The sequence below is a fragment of the Peromyscus maniculatus genome, chromosome 13 (genome assembly GCF_049852395.1).
Source record: "Peromyscus maniculatus bairdii isolate BWxNUB_F1_BW_parent chromosome 13, HU_Pman_BW_mat_3.1, whole genome shotgun sequence".
In the NCBI taxonomy this organism is placed as follows: domain Eukaryota; kingdom Metazoa; phylum Chordata; class Mammalia; order Rodentia; family Cricetidae; genus Peromyscus; species Peromyscus maniculatus.
The window spans coordinates 4,524,446-4,538,187 of NC_134864.1; the positions used below are offsets into that span (position 1 = coordinate 4,524,446).

The 13,742-nt window shown below is 47.0% G+C and overlaps 1 protein-coding gene across 7 annotated transcripts in view; it reads left to right on the forward strand.

The window, feature by feature from the left end:
* The first annotated feature begins 705 nt into the window (after positions 1 to 705).
* Positions 706 to 13,742, forward strand: part of Dis3l2 (DIS3 like 3'-5' exoribonuclease 2) — a 322,923-nt gene continuing 309,886 nt past the window's right edge. For 2 of the 7 annotated variants that reach the window (XM_006984206.4, XM_016002732.3), the window contains exon 1: positions 706 to 788. The gene's annotated coding sequence lies outside the window, so the exon portion shown is untranslated. Of the gene's footprint in view, positions 789 to 999; positions 1,441 to 10,349; positions 12,224 to 13,742 lie in introns of those variants that run through there. The other 5 variants (XM_076549508.1, XM_042259758.2, XM_076549509.1 and 2 more) reach the window with 5 other exon arrangements.

Below are 13,742 nucleotides of genomic sequence, written 5' to 3' on the forward strand. Positions count from 1 at the left end.
TGGACGCTCCTTGGGGGTTCCTTCTCTTTGGTTCACAGAGTCGTCATGTTCTAGGCTCCACCACTCCTCCTCCTCCTCCTCCTCCTCCTCCTCCTCCTCCTCCTCCTCCTCCTCCTCCTCCTCCTCCTCCTCCTCCTCCTCCTCCTCCTCCACCACCATCACTTGGTTGAGGTCCGTTCGCTCTTCCCTTCTTGTGCCTAGGCAGGCCTTTCTCACGCAGGCTTTCACAGCTTCTTGGCTCATCTCAGTGAGCTGGACACCGTCACCTCCTTGGTCACCAGCCTGCGCATTCTAGGGTGCAGACCCCGCCGGTGTTACACAGCTCTGTGCCCCACGTGCCAACAATGCACGTAGCCCGGAACAGGTGTCCAGGGAAGGAGTGATAGGCCAGTGGATGGACGAGTAAGAGTCCGTAACAAGGAAGGCGCTGGCGCTGTTCACCAGCGAGGACAGGAAGCCCAGGGCATCCTTAAGCCTGGTGGCACCGGCATAATGACATCGGCGAGGTTGTGGGTTCAGACCCTGCGAGAGGGACCCCGAGCAGAAAGCGGGCTCGGTTGCCGTCTCCCTGCCGTGAGCTGCCCACGCAGGGTGGTCCACGCACCGCCCCTCGCTCGATCTCACGGCCCTGCCCCGGCGACCACCGTCTCCACCGCCCACTCGCCCTGCGCTTCGCTCTTGGCCCCACCCGGCCACCGTCGCTCCCTGGAACGCTCGCTCGTGACCCGGAAGCGCATTCTCCCTAGCAACTGCGGGTCCGCGGCGGCGCCGGCCTCCGGGGAGCGACGGTGAGGCTCCTGCCCCCTCCCCCTGCGCACGCCCGGGCCGCCGGGCCCGGCCGTCCCGCCGCGCCGCGCTCCGCGGCCCGGGCCGTGCGCCCTCGCCTCCCCGGGCGCCCGAGCCAGGCGCCTCTGGTCGCCTGTCGACGGCTCCGGCCGGGCCGCGGGCCCCTCCGCCCCGCGGGTCCTTCCTTTTGTGGCGCCGTGCAGTGCGTGGGGAGGGAGGCGGGACTGGAGCCGCGGGCCGGGAGGACGCGGCCTCCCGAGGCTCGGGTCACCCGGGGACGCGGTCTCGCGGGCCCCGATGGAGATGCCTGGCTCGGGAGGGAGGCTGAGCCGCAGCCCTGTGGGCCCCAGCTCTCCAAAGCCACAGATAGACTTTGTCCATTCTCTGGGGCACGTAGACCCCCGGAATCGTACACCCCGAACCGACGGTCCCCGCGAGTTAGCTCTCCAGTTATCAATGAACTGTGCTTGGTTGGTGTATTGTATCGGAGATGTTGTCGCTTCCAGTTTTATACAGAAGGAACTTGACTAACCTTGAGAAAAATTTTCAGTAAAATTGACTAAGCTGGAGTAGGGGCTGGTGTTAATATGTCTCTGACGTACACTTCAAAAGATACAGTGGCACCGAAAACCTCCTTTTGAGTCTGGACACGAGGTACTAAGAAAACTTGAGACCTTGTTGGTAACTCCTGGCTGTACTTAATATAACGATGATGGAGTGGAAACAGAGGTGTGAATAGTTTGTGGAATTTTTAGGAGTAAAATGCAGGGACTTACTAAGATTCACCATTCAAACCTCTGTCATTTCATTTCAGTTAGTGTTAAGCACCCGCAGCGTGACGAGATTGTACACATTGCCCCATTGGGAAGCAATAAGATGACATTTAGTTAAATGCAAAGTGTGTGATAGGTATTAAGTGCTGTGTAGTAGGCTAGAAGCTGGAGAAATGAATGTAGGCTGGTATTTTCAGGAATATGTTTATGGATGAAATAATAGTTGATTTGCCTCCAAAGTATAGATACGTTTTTTATTTGTTATTGGAGGGGACTGAACGAACTAAACAATTTCTCATATTCCTTAGGGCTTGGGAAATATTTACATATAGTGTTCTTTAGTTCATTTTGAAAATTCTAAAGTCACTTGATTCTGATCCATTTCTTTCAAAACATACCATGCACAAATCTCTGGTGTTTTTCCTGAGATCTAAAACAGGCTTTGCCGTTAGAGATCTTTGCTTCTGCAGTCGGTCTTATGTTTATGTAAAACACACCGGTTGAAGTAGAGTTACTGTTTAGTGTGTACTTAAGAGGCTTGTGAAATTTTACTCTTTATTTGACTGATATTCTTGAGTGTTTCATATGTAGCAGGCACTGTGTCAGGAGACAATGAAAACAATGGTTACTCAGCAACCAGGTACTATGTTTTACCTGTGGTGTGCTCCGTGTGTGCCTGTGCGTGCGTGCGTGCGTGCGTGCGTGCGTGCGTGCGTGCGTGCGTGCGTGCGTGCGTGTGTGTGTGTGTGTGTGTGTGTGTGTGTAGCTTATCAGTCTTTGATGCTGAGCACTTGACTTAAGTCTCGGAAAGACATTAGCAGTTCAGATAAGGATTTTAGGCTATTGCTTTGCAGATCCACCAAAGATACAATTATGAAGATGAATAAACTTTTAAGACCTTTTAGGATGTTTTATTGCTTTCCTGTAGATATTATATTGTTTAATCTAGTTATTAAACAGATATCAGAATGTCCACCTGGTCCCAGGCATTGTGCTTGGCTGTGGAATTGAGATTGAATACAGACATAATCCTGTTTTTAGCAGATGACCATCCAGTAACCACATAGATGTTAAGCTGCAGTCGTGATGTGTTAAGAGAAGTCACACATGATAATCTATGAATGGAGATACTCAGGATGCATAGGAAAGGAAGTGCTTCAGTGCGATTGGTCAGCAGGGCAGAGACCCTGGGATGGCAGGGTGGGCAGGAGAGGACCAGCGACGCTAGGTACAGCTTTAGAAGGGAGCTGGAGGCATGTGGAACAATCTGGTAGGACAGAGGGCTGGAGTAGTGGAATGGGGCCAGATTGTGCTGGGCCTTGTGGGCAGCTGAATTTTTCTTTGTGCTTTGAATAAAGAGAAGCCTCTATGAAGGTTTTACTTAGGGACTTAGGCTGTGTGTAGCATGGGGATGACACAGTATGCTTGTGCCTGAATAGTTTGCTTTGTGTTTCTGCCACCAGTTAGCATTTGAATTGTGTTCTCAGCCTTTGCTCTTCCAACTTGCTCCCTATGCTCATTTTGTACATTTTAATTAAAATCTAAATTTGAATTTATTTGTGTGTGTGTGTGTGTGTGTGTGTGTGTAGGTCTGTGGACAACATGTAGGAGTCTCCTCCTACCAGGTGGGCCCCGGGGGTTGACTCAGGTTGTCAGGCTTTGGGACAAGTGCATTTTCCTGCTAAGCCATCCCCCTGCCCCGCCCTCGAGCTGTATTGTAGTTGGAGAAGCTCCCATGGCCCACTAGAAATATGTACCCATTTTTCTTTTACTTGTGAATAAAAAAGAATTTTAGGGATTAAAATAGGCATTGGGGGCAGTTGGTGAGAAATATTTTGAATCCGTACTACTCGGGAACCAGTTTTTGTGCTTTTTTTTTTAAACTCCTTTGAAAAAAGTAGTAAAAGGCATGGTGTAAAGCTTACTGTCAGGATGGGAGAATTAGCTTAGTTGGCTAAGTGTTTGCCGCACATGGGGACCATATTCCCAGCACTCACGTAAAAAGCGGACTGGTGGCATGTGCTTGTCCTAATAGTGCTGAGAAGACAGAAGTATCCTTGCGGCTTACTGGTCAAGCCTAATCTGTGAGCCCCGGGTCCCAGAGAGAGGCTATCTCAGAACAAAAGGAAACAACAACCAGTCCCTCCCAAGTGAAAACCAGGACAGACAGTTTCTGAGCAATAACACCCGAGGATGACTTCCGACTTGCACGTGCTGGCATCCATCCCTAGTTCTAGTCATTTCTGGTGTACAGTTGTTGAGTGGTGGTCACTGTTGAATGAAGTGTCTCAGGTCTCTAGAGCAATTCATTCTCTTCTTCCTGTTGTTGGCAACCACCGTTTACTCTGCTGTTGGCCTTTTGGCCATTCATAGATTTGAAGTGAGTGTTTCACATTTCTCTGTCCTTCCATCTCTCAGTTCAATGCTGTCAGTTCATAAGCCCCCAGCTTTTCTTTCTAGTCTTTGGATTTTATTCACAGGGCCAGGGTGAAAGGGTTTTTTTAAAATCTTCTTTTTATTTTGCTAGTAGTGTGGGGAGCCCTGATGCGTTGGGAAATGGTCCCTTTCCTTCAGTTTTCTGTTAGTTTGTATACAGTTGGTATTTTTTCCTATGTGCTTTCAGTATTTATTAGTGTTTCTGTCTGGTCTAGTGTGGGAAGGTTTTTTGTTTTTTGTTTTCATGATACCCGTTTCTTTTTGGTTGAACTTTGGTTATTCCTTTCATTGACCTTGAATATTTTTCTTGTCTTTTCTTAATATGTTGGCTTTTCCTCTGGCTCATTAAGGACGTAGAGTGTAGTGTGAACAGCTGCAACTTGCATGCTCTTTGTTGTCCTTCCGAGGCACGTCCACTCGGAGTCTTTCCTTCACACTCCCTCTCCTGAACCCACAGCTGTGATTCAGTAAGGAGAGCGCACTCGTGGTGGTGACTTCCTCACTTCGTATGTTCAGGAGCTGGAGCTTAGGGAAAGTGGGTAGTTGGAGTTGGTCAGGGTCAGATAGCTAATCGTTCAGATTTCAATTTAGGTTTTTTAGTTGTATAACTTGATTCTAGCAAGACAGATAAGTATAGGAATAAAACAGGAGACAGAGTAGGGAAGGTACCTCCTCAGAGAGGACTTGGAAAGAGCACACAGGGTCATGCTGTTTACAAAAGACTTCCAAGGATGCAGGAAGTGTTTTGAGCTTTGGAAGTCAGGAAGTTTTGCAGGCCTCTAGTGTGAGAGAAGCATCTGAGGGGGTGGGTGGGGTGGGTGGGGCAAGGCGAGTGTGAACTGCAGTGTATGGACTTGGAGAAGTGGGCATGTATTTGATTGGGCGTGGCTGTGGGAAGCAGATGACAAGGGAGTTGGACTGAACTGTGGAAGGTGTTTTGTTTTAATTTCTGGCTTCAAAACAGTCTTTTGTATGTCTTTAGCTACTGTATGAGTCTGATCCCGGGCAGGCATCTTTTAAAATTTGCCTTCATTACTTAGTATAGTCTTGCACATAATTAATTCACAGGTTCATTGATTGATTGATAGTGTGTTTTCTTACTGTTACTTAGTTACTTTATTAGTGCTTGTGATTGAATTGTTTATTGTATGAGAAGTCTTGAATCTGTGTCCATAAAATTCCTTCCAAAGAAGTCAGCATACTTTATGCTAATTCATTTACTGATTATCTCAGCAGTCAATTTCCTATACCCAAAGACTATCCCACTATCACAGGTACTTAGAATCTGACTTCAGCTATAGAGTCAGTGGTCATTGGGTAGCTGCTTTTTCTTTCCATTAACAATTAAACATTTTTTAGGTGTTGTTTTTGCTGCGGTTGTTTTTGCTGCTTATGTCTGTGTACCGTGTGTGCGGTGCCCTCAGAAACCAGAAGAGGGCACTGGATCCCTGGAATCCTGGTTACAGATAGTTGTAAGCTGCCATGGGGGTGCTGGGAATAGAACCCAGTTCCTCTGGAAGAGCAGCTAATTCTCCTATCTATGGAGACATCTCTTCAGCCCCAGTGTGTGGCCTTCTACTGTAATAATGAAGGAGTGCGCAGTGTGGAGGACAGAGCTCAGGGGTTTTCCTCTTCTGCTTGGGAGGAGGAGCACATGCAGTGCTGTCTTTGACTTGGTAGGAGGAGCACGTGCAGTGCTGTCTTTGACTTGGTAGGAGGAGCACGTGCAGTGCTGTCTTTGACTTGGTAGGAGGAGGAGCATGTGCAGTGCTGTCTTTGACTTGGTAGGAGGAGCACGTGCAGTGCTGTCGTTGACTTGGTAGGAGGAGCACGTGCAGTGCTGTCTTTGACTTGGTAGGAGGAGCATGTGCAGTGCTGTCTTTGACTTGGTAGGAGGAGCACGTGCAGTGCTGTCTTTGACTTGGTAGGAGGAGCACGTGCAGTGCTGTCTTTGACTTGGTAGGAGGAGCACTGCAGTGCTGTCTTTGACTTGGTAGGAGGAGCACGTGCAGTGCTGTCTTTGACTTGGTAGGAGGAGCACGTGCAGTGCTGTCTTTGACTTGGTAGGAGGAGGAGCATGTGCAGTGCTGTCTTTGACTTGGTAGGAGGAGCACGTGCAGTGCTGTCTTTGACTTGGTAGGAGGAGCACGTGCAGTGCTGTCTTTGACTTGGTAGGAGGAGGAGCATGTGCAGTGCTGTCTTTGACTTGGTAGGAGGAGCACGTGCAGTGCTGTCTTTGACTTGGTAGGAGGAGCACGTGCAGTGCTGTCTTTGACTTGGTAGGAGGAGCACGTGCGGTGCTGTCTTTGACTTGGTAGGAGGAGGAGCACGTGCAGTGCTGTCTTTGACTTGGTAGGAGGAGGAGCACATGCAGTGCTGTCTTTGACTTGGTAGGAGGAGCACGTGCAGTGCTGTCTTTGACTTGGTAGGAGGAGGAGCACTGCAGTGCTGTCTTTGACTTGGTAGGAGGAGGAGCACGTGCAGTGCTGTCTTTGACTTGGTAGGAGGAGGAGCATGTGCAGTGCTGTCTTTGACTTGGTAGGAGGAGCACGTGCAGTGCTGTCGTTGACTTGGTAGGAGGAGCACGTGCAGTGCTGTCTTTGACTTGGTAGGAGGAGCATGTGCAGTGCTGTCTTTGACTTGGTAGGAGGAGCACGTGCAGTGCTGTCTTTGACTTGGTAGGAGGAGCACGTGCAGTGCTGTCGTTGACTTGGTAGGAGGAGCACGTGCAGTGCTGTCTTTGACTTGGTAGGAGGAGCATGTGCAGTGCTGTCTTTGACTTGGTAGGAGGAGCACGTGCAGTGCTGTCTTTGACTTGGTAGGAGGAGGAGCACGTGCAGTGCTGTCTTTGACTTGGTAGGAGGAGCATGTGCAGTGCTGTCTTTGACTTGGTAGGAGGAGCACGTGCAGTGCTGTCTTTGACTTGGTAGGAGGAGCACGTGCAGTGCTGTCTTTGACTTGGTAGGAGGAGGAGCATGTGCAGTGCTGTCTTTGACTTGGTAGGAGGAGCACGTGCAGTGCTGTCGTTGACTTGGTAGGAGGAGCACGTGCAGTGCTGTCTTTGACTTGGTAGGAGGAGCATGTGCAGTGCTGTCTTTGACTTGGTAGGAGGAGCACGTGCAGTGCTGTCTTTGACTTGGTAGGAGGAGCACGTGCAGTGTTGTCTTTGACTTGGTAGGAGGAGGAGCATGTGCAGTGCTGTCTTTGACTTGGTAGGAGGAGCACGTGCAGTGCTGTCTTTGACTTGGTAGGAGGAGCACGTGCAGTGCTGTCTTTGACTTGGTAGGAGGAGGAGCATGTGCAGTGCTGTCTTTGACTTGGTAGGAGGAGCACGTGCAGTGCTGTCTTTGAATTGGTAGGAGGAGCACGTGCAGTGCTGTCTTTGACTTGGTAGGAGGAGGAGCACGTGCAGTGCTGTCTTTGACTTGGTAGGAGGAGGAGCACGTGCAGTGCTGTCTTTGACTTGGTAGGAGGAGCACGTGCAGTGCTGTCTTTGACTTGGTAGGAGGAGGAGCACTGCAGTGCTGTCTTTGACTTGGTAGGAGGAGGAGCACGTGCAGTGCTGTCGTTGACTTGGTAGGAGGAGGAGCACGTGCAGTGCTGTCTTTGACTTGGTAGGAGGAGCACGTGCGGTGCTGTCTTTGACTTGGTAGGAGGAGCACGTGCAGTGCTGTCTTTGACTTGGTAGGAGGAGGAGCATGTGCAGTGCTGTCTTTGACTTGGTAGGAGGAGCACGTGCGGTGTTGTCTTTGACTTGGTAGGAGGAGCACGTGCAGTGCTGTCTTTGACTTGGTAGGAGGAGCACGTGCAGTGCTGTCTTTGACTTGGTAGGAGGAGGAGCATGTGCAGTGCTGTCTTTGACTTGGTAGGAGGAGCACGTGCAGTGCTGTCTTTGACTTGGTAGGAGGAGCACGTGCAGTGCTGTCTTTGACTTGGTAGGAGGAGGAGCATGTGCAGTGCTGTCTTTGACTTGGTAGGAGGAGCATGTGCAGTGCTGTCTTTGACTTGGTAGGAGGAGCACGTGCAGTGCTGTCTTTGACTTGGTAGGAGGAGCACGTGCAGTGCTGTCTTTGACTTGGTAGGAGGAGCACTGCAGTGCTGTCTTTGACTTGGTAGGAGGAGCACGTGCAGTGCTGTCGTTGACTTGGTAGGAGGAGCACGTGCAGTGCTGTCTTTGACTTGGTAGGAGGAGCACGTGCAGTGCTGTCTTTGACTTGGTAGGAGGAGCACGTGCAGTGCTGTCTTTGACTTGGTAGGAGGAGCACGTGCAGTGCTGTCTTTGACTTGGTAGGAGGAGCACGTGCAGTGCTGTCTTTGACTTGGTAGGAGGAGGAGCACGTGCAGTGCTGTCTTTGACTTGGTAGGAGGAGGAGCACTGCAGTGCTGTCGTTGACTTGGTAGGAGGAGCACGTGCGGTGCTGTCTTTGACTTGGTAGGAGGAGCACGTGCAGTGCTGTCTTTGACTTGGTAGGAGGAGGAGCACGTGCAGTGCTGTCTTTGACTTGGTAGGAGGAGCACGTGCAGTGCTGTCTTTGACTTGGTAGGAGGAGCACGTGCAGTGCTGTCTTTGACTTGGTAGGAGGAGCACGTGCAGTGCTGTCTTTGACTTGGTAGGAGGAGCACGTGCAGTGCTGTCTTTGACTTGGTAGGAGGAGCACTGCAGTGCTGTCGTTGACTTGGTAGGAGGAGCACGTGCAGTGCTGTCTTTGACTTGGTAGGAGGAGCACGTGCAGTGCTGTCTTTGACTTGGTAGGAGGAGGAGCACATGCAGTGCTGTCTTTGACTTGGTAGGAGGAGCACGTGCAGTGCTGTCTTTGACTTGGTAGGAGGAGCACGTGCAGTGCTGTCTTTGACTTGGTAGGAGGAGCACGTGCAGTGCTGTCTTTGACTTGGTAGGAGGAGCACGTGCAGTGCTGTCTTTGACTTGGTAGGAGGAGGAACACGTGCAGTGCTGTCTTTGCTCACAGCCAGGTGCCCTCCACCAGCAGAGCTGACAGTGACACTGCAGGGATGGGGTAGACTCACTCTCATCTCGGAATTGAGAGATGAGGTTTCATTGACTTTTGGTCAGTTAAAAATAATCAATGAAAAACATTTTACTGTTAAAATCGCAGCATTCATGCAGTGCTTCTAATTGCTTTTACAGATCTTTCTGTTGTGGTATATTCAGGCAAGCATTATCTTTGCTGGTGTCTGAGGTGATTGTCACCGGCTTGTGTTTGATCAGAGAGTACATTGCTCCTTGTTGTCTCCCAACACTGTCCCCATGGATCTGCAGGTGGTTCCTTAGAAGGACGTCACAGTAGTGAAAGACTGAGTCTAGAATTAAGACCATGAGTGTCATTGCATGTACAGTCTTGTTTGTTTTAAACTATGGGTTTATAACTGAGAAGTTACAAAACAAACAAACAAACAAACAAACATACAAAAACAAACAAACCCAAACATGTATAAGGTATCTCTGATAGAGTACCCAGGTACAGGTACTGCTTTAAGAAATCACTGTAACTGAAGGCTCTTTGCCTCTCTTCTTAATGCCACCTCTTCCTTCTCCTTTGTGAGGTAACCTGAATTTTGTATTTTCTTTATACTTGGACCACATAGTCCATCACAATATAAGTATTTTTCCCTTTGGAGAATGTCTACTTAGTTTTGTGTGGTGGCTCACAACTGAAGTCTCAGCACTTAGGGGCTGAGACAGGAGGACTGTCCTGGGTTTGAGACAAGCCCTTGATTCAAGAAAAGAAATGTAGACTTAACTACTTTTTAATTAGTTTTTCCCTTGTATTTGATCTTCAGTTTGAACTTTTCAGTTTCTATTTTTTTTTAAAAGACGTGATTAGAACTGTGCACACTGACTTTCTTAGTATGACTAATTTGTCATCTGTTTCTTTTTAATGTTGAATCTTTTTGGTCAAGAGCAGAATTTGTTATTTTTTAGGTCATTTAAAAATGTTTTGCCGGGGGTGGTGGCGCACGCCTTTAATCCCAGCACTCGGGAGGCAGAGGCGGGAGGATCTTTGTGAGTTCGAGGCCAGCCTGGACTACCAAGTGAGTTCCAGGAAAGGCGCAAAGCTACACAGAGAAACCCTGTCTCGAAAAACCAAAAAAAAAAAAAAAAAAAAAAAAAAAAAAAAAAAAAAAAATGTTTTAGAGCTGGGCGGTGGTGGCACACGCCTTGAATCCCAGCACTTGGGAGGCAGAGCCAGGTGGATCTCTGTGAGTTCGAGGCCAGCCTGGGCTACCAAGTGAGTCCCAGGAAAGGCGCAAAGCTACATAGAGAAACCCTGTCTCGAAATACCAAAAAAAAAAAAAAGTTTTAAAATTTTCCAGGTAGTGGTGGTGTACACTTTTAATTCTAGCACTCAGGAGGCAGAGGCAGGAGGATCTCTGAGTTCCAAGTCAGCTTGGTCTGTAAGAGTGAGTTCCAGGACAGCCAAGGCTATGCAGAGAAATCCTGTCTTGAAAACAAAACAAAACAACAACAACAAAAAGTCTTAAAATTTAAATTACATTCTGAATTCAGTGATAATGCTGTATTTATGCCATTAAGTACTATGCTTACTGTTTTTGAAAGATATGTATTTTTAAGAGATTTGCTTATTTTTATGTTTATTTTATATGGATAATTGTTTGCCTGAGTGTATGTCTTTGTACCAAGTGTGTGCAGTGCCTGTGGAGACTAAAAAATAGAGGATGTCTGATCCTCTATAATTGGAGTTACAGATGGTATTGTGACCCACCACATGGGTACTGGGAATGGAACGTAGATCCTTCCGAGGAGCAGCGAACTCTTTACTGCAGAGACATCTCTTCATCTCCTCTACCTCATCTTTTGAGACAGGGTCTCTCACTGTTGTGGGGGGGCGTCCTTCCATCTCTTCCACCCTCACTAGGGTTAAGATGCATGTAGCTGTATCCAGTTTTCTTTTGTTCCCCACATGGGTCCTCGGGATTGGAACTCAGGTACCCATGCTTGTATGACAGACACTTACTAATAGAATATCTTCCTAGCCCCAAGTTTTTCATTTTCTTCTGTGCTTTGGAATAGTTTAACACAGGAAATAAGGTATTTGCCTTTGTATTTGTTTATGGTAGACCATGTATTCAATACTTAGCTATTTTAGTCTCTTGCAGTTAAAACTGTTGCTATTCTTCCTGGTCACTTATCTGGTTTGGTGGGAAGTAGGGAGTAGCTAAGAACCAGATTAATTTCTCTCACTTGTAGAGCTATTGTTTAGTATCATTTAGTGAGAAATCTTTTATTTGTTGAAACACCACCTTCAGTACACATAAAAATTTGCATTTGTTTCTTTATTTTTGCTTAAGCATCTTCTAATAATGACCATAGGTAAGGTTACCTGAGAACTAATCCAAAAGAGATTTTTTTAAAACTATTTAGATTTTAGTCTGTTTTTAATAATGAGGGCCTGCTAATAGACTATTTTGAGTCCTAGGTATTTAGACTTTCTTTCCATTTTGGAAAAGTTGTTGAGATAGAGGTTTTCATTGGATCTCCTGAGCCTGATTATGGTGGTAGATTAATTTGCTGCTAACAGAATACATTTATAACAAAGTATAGTTACCTCTCATTTTCTTTTCCCTTCTAGATTATTTATTGTGTGTGTGTGTGTGTGTGTGTGTGTGTGTGTGTATGTTCACCACTTGCACACTTGATGTCCATGGAGTTCAGAAGAGGGTGATGGGTCTTCTAGAGCTGGAGTTATAGATTGTTGTGAGCCACTAGATGGGTGCTGGGAACTGAACTCTGCAAGAGCAACAGTGTTCTTAACTTCTGAGCCACTTTTCCATCCCTGTCTCAGTTTCTGTAGCTCCAGGAGCCTGGAGGTTTCTAATGATGCTAAAGTCTGTTAGATGGAACAGTGCATTTGCTTGTGACCTATGTGTATCCTCTTTGAAATCACCTCTAGTTTAGTTATAATATCAAGCAATCCTTATATTGTTTAAGGAATAATGACAAGGAAAAAAGTTTATGTATATTCAGCCTATTTTTCTTGATTCTTTTCAGTCTGTGTTGGTTGAATCCAACAAGGTAGAACCTGTGAGTATGGAGGGTCTAGTGTACCTCTGAAGGCTTCTACAACAGAAATTTACTGCTCAAAGCTCTGGAAGCTAGAAGCTTGATGTCCAGGTGTTGGCAGAGTTGACTCCTGAAGGCTGTGAAGAATCTGTTCATCTCTCCCTCTCCTAGCTTCAGGAGGTTGCTGGCAATCTTTGACATTCTTTGGCTTTTTGACACATCATTCTAGTGTTTGCCTTAATCTTCACATGATGTTATCTCTGGGAGTGTGTCTGTGTTCAGATTTTTCCTTTTTACAAAGGCAGCAATCATTGGGTATCCCCACTCTTTTTTTTTTTTTTTTTTTTGAGACAGGGTTTCTTTGTGTAGCTTTGCACCTTTCCTGGAACTTGCTTTGTAGACCAGGCTGGCCTTGAACTCACAGAAATCTGCCTGGCTTTGCCTCCCAGTGCTGGGATTAAAGGCGTGTGCTACCACCGCCTCGGGCAGGTGTCCCCACTCTTATTTGACATCATCTTAACTAATTACTTCTGCAGAACCAAGTAAGTAGCATGCCATTAAGGTTTAGGATTTAGGACTTCAACATCTATTATGTTAGTCTGCTGTCACTATAATAAAATATCTGAGATAACTAACTTATTTTGGCTTATAAATTTGGAGTTCCAGCCTATGAAGAACTAACCCTGTTGCTTTAGGCCTGTGATGAGGTATCACGTCATGGTGGGAGCACATGGCAAACCTAAATTGCATATGCTGTGACCAGAGAGCAAGAGAAAGAAGGGGGAAGAGGATTCCAGAACCTGGCCCTTTTCTGGGCTTCACTTCTTAAAGGTTCTGCTACTTCCCAATGCCTTTAACACATGTCTCTGTGGGAGATATTCAAGGTCATAATTATAGCACTTTCCTTGCTTCTGCAGACAGTGTATCTACCTGAAGGAACTGGGTGGGTCTGGGTGGCAGTGGTTTAGAAACCACTGTAGTTTGAAACTGGGGCTAATGTGGGAATCTCTTGACTAGGAATAAATAGATAAATGAGGTTCTGCTATACACTGATCTTCACTGACTGAGAACCTGAACTTTATCAGAGAGCGAAGCTTCACAAAGATAGATGTTTCTGGGGCCCGAGGAAGAATGCCCTGTTAGAATCTCTGAGTTGATGAAAAGGATTCTAAGCTCCAGGAAAAGAATAAAGATTGTGAGCTAAGGAAAAAACCTTAGCTCCTCACCTCTGAGAACTGGCTTATGTTTGTTTAAAGTACAATTGACCTTTGTATCCATGGGGTCTGTACATAATGATTCAACTGACAGAGATCGAAGTCATTAGATTTGAATCTGCACTGAACAGGTGTGCTCAGGATTTACACTGTATTGCAAATTTAATGAATATAAAGACAATTCTTTCACAAACATATATGCATGTGTTTGTATGTATTTCTCTCTCTGTGCACATGTGCACATACATGCATGTTTGTATGGTGGCTAGACAACAGCCCCCAGTATCTTGCTCAGGGAGGCCATCCATTTCTTTTGAGATAGAAACTCTTATTGGCCTGGAACTCAGCAATTAGGCTAGGCTGGCTGTTCAGTGAGCTTCAGGGGTCCTCTGTCTGTGCCTCCGTGATGGGATTACAAATGCCAACTACCATGCCTGGTGTTTTTACTTGGGTTCTGGGGATTGCACTTAGGTTCTGTGTTTGTAAGGAAGT